The 2,654-nt window shown below is 41.8% G+C and overlaps 1 non-coding gene across 1 annotated transcript; it reads left to right on the top strand.

Annotated features, from left to right (window-relative positions):
• Nucleotides 1-441: 441 nt before the first annotated feature.
• Nucleotides 442-545, top strand: LOC138838552 (U6 spliceosomal RNA). The gene has a single exon (XR_011375658.1). It is a non-coding gene; the product is annotated as a U6 spliceosomal RNA (small nuclear RNA).
• Nucleotides 546-2,654: the final 2,109 nt, after the last annotated feature.

Below are 2,654 nucleotides of genomic sequence, written 5' to 3'. Positions count from 1 at the left end.
GTGAATTTTCCTGAAGAATCTGTATTCTTAATTCATTCCACTGAAAAAGAAATACTTCTCTGTGTACTAATGGCTCATAACTATAATTCTAGCTCTTCAGAATGCTGAGATTTTGGGATAACATTATTAATATTATCCCAGGTGTTATCCCAATGTTATCCCAATGTTATGCCAGGTGAGCCAGGAAAAGTCCATGACACTCTTATCTCCATTTCCTCACCAGAAAAGTCAGAAATGGGGCTGTGGTTTAAGTAATAGAGTAATATTCTTGAGGAAAAAAATAGGAATAGCACCTAGGCTCTTATCAATGCTCAGGACCCATACATAATATCCAGATAGCACTTGTGCTATTACAATGAGCTCTTGTGCTATTGCAAGTCACAATTAAGTCTGATGGATTGTCTCTACAGGCCAGTTGCAGTAAAAAAAAAAAATTTTGTAGTGCTCGCTTTGGCAGCACATATACTAAAATTGGAACAATACAGATATTAGCATGGTCCCTGCACAAGGATGACATGCAAATATGTGAAGCGTTCCATATTTTTTTTTTAAATCTTGTATTACTTCATGAGGTATGTTCTTTCTGGACCATCTTTATGCCTAATTTTTCTCTCTGGAATGATATTGAAATAGAGAAAATATTCAGTGAGGAATTTGGTTTCTGGATCCCTCCCTCATTCATTATTGACATGTTCTCTCTTTTTAATTTTTGGCAGTCCTGGAGCATGAACTCAGGGCCTGCACACTGTCACTGAGCTTCTTTTTTGCACAAGTCTTGCACCCTTTGACCTGAGCCACAGGGCAACTTCTGGCTTTTTCTTTTTATGTGGTACTGAGTAATTGAACCCAGGGCTACATGCATGCTAGGCAAGCACTGTACCACTAAACCACATTCCAAGCCCCATGTTCTCCTTTTTAACATATGTCTAACATATTTAGCTCTGTCCCATCTCTGAAGCCACGGCTACTGCTCTTGAATGTATCCTCAATTTAACTCCTAATTGTGTTTCATTTTCTATAACTGCCGAAATATTTTCCACTCCACCCAAGGAACTATCTTTCATTTTCTTAAATTTCACACTTCATTGGTTAATGTCAAACAATAACTCAACATTACCAGTGTCTGAAATTGAGGACACTTAGAATAATAAATAGCTTTTTCCAATGTTTTTCTTTTTTTTTCAACTCTGGTGATTCAACTCTGGTCTCTGCGCAATCCTTTGCCGCGGACGGGGTTCTGTCGGGACGACGGAGGACACCTAGGGGAGGAACTGGAATAGGTGGGGAGATGGCAAACAGACAACTCACACACAAGAGGAGTGGATGCTGAGTGCGATTTAATGCAGAGAATAACAGACTTTTATAGCAAAAATCTCCATAAGAAAGGGCAAAAGGTTACATAATCTTGCTGCAGGGCTTCATTCTTGGGCGGTCACCAGCTGCTCGCCTGAAAGGGCAAAAGGTTACACAACCTTGCTGCAGGGCTTCATTCTTGGGTGGTCACCAGCTGGTTGCCTGATAGGCACTTGTTTCCGGCTTATCTCTAAGAAATATAATGGGTTTTGATGTTTGTCACCAACTAAACATTACCTTATTTCTATAGAGGCCTTAACTGTCCCATAAGATCTTTTCTGTTCTTTCTTTAATAGTAAACACCAAGGAGACTTAGATTTAGCAAGTATCTTAGTAAATGAAAGAGAGTAATAAGAAGTTCTTTCTCCTAAGTAGTTATCTCAGCAATTGCCATACATTCTTTCTGTTCTAGCCGCGCCTACACCTTTTTGTAAATCTCTTACAAACAATTCCTTCTGCTGAAGTGACATTGTGAAACACCCAATACTTTTATATTTGCTTATGACTTGTCTACTAGCCTCCATAAGAGGGGTTTCAGGGTAGCACTTAACTCTGGTGAGTTAGTCATATTTTTAAGACACTCATCAGATATTGCAGTCGTCAGCACTCTTAAGAAAGAGCTTTGAATAAGGGAACGTTGACAATGAGTAAGTACAATGAACAGCAAAAACAGTAAAAGATTAATAGGCACTCCTATACAGTGAGGAAAAGAAAGGCAGAAACACATCTTTCCCAGGGGCTTGCCAGCCTTTTTCCAGGAGTAGGCCTCTTAGAAGCCCTATTCTCTGAGGTAGACTTCGGTGAAGTCCCAAAACTCAGAGATAGGTCTCTGAAGCCCCTGTCTTAGGTCTGATAGATGGTTTCCCATGCTAAGCAGACTCCACTGGAGTCGGCGTGGCAATCCTTCAGCTCTTCAGCTAAAAGTGAGTGCTCTACCAGTTGAGCTACAGTACCACTTCCATCTTTCTGAGTGGTTAATTGGAGATAAACCTTTCATTCCCAGGCTGCCTTTGAACTGGGAGCCTCAGATCTCATCCTCCAGATAGCTAGGATTACAGGAATGAGCCACCAGTGCGCAGATAATAAATAGCTTTTTTTGGGGTGGGAGGGGGTCCGGTCATGGGCCTAAATTCTGGGCCTGGGCGCTGTCCCTCATCTCTTCAGCTCAAGGCTAGCACTGTACCACTTGAGCCACAATGCCACTTCCGGCTTTTTTTCTGCTTATGTGGTGCTGAGGAATCGAACCCAGGGCCTCATGCATGCAAGGCCAGCGCTCTACCACTGAGCCACCTTCCCAGCCC

The sequence above is a fragment of the Dipodomys merriami genome, unplaced genomic scaffold, assembly GCF_024711535.1.
Source record: "Dipodomys merriami isolate MVZ:Mamm:240054 unplaced genomic scaffold, mDipMer1.0.p SCAF_282, whole genome shotgun sequence".
Taxonomy (NCBI): domain Eukaryota; kingdom Metazoa; phylum Chordata; class Mammalia; order Rodentia; family Heteromyidae; genus Dipodomys; species Dipodomys merriami.
The sequence above is the reverse complement of the archived record's forward strand: the minus strand, read 5'-3'. Positions and strand labels throughout refer to the sequence as shown.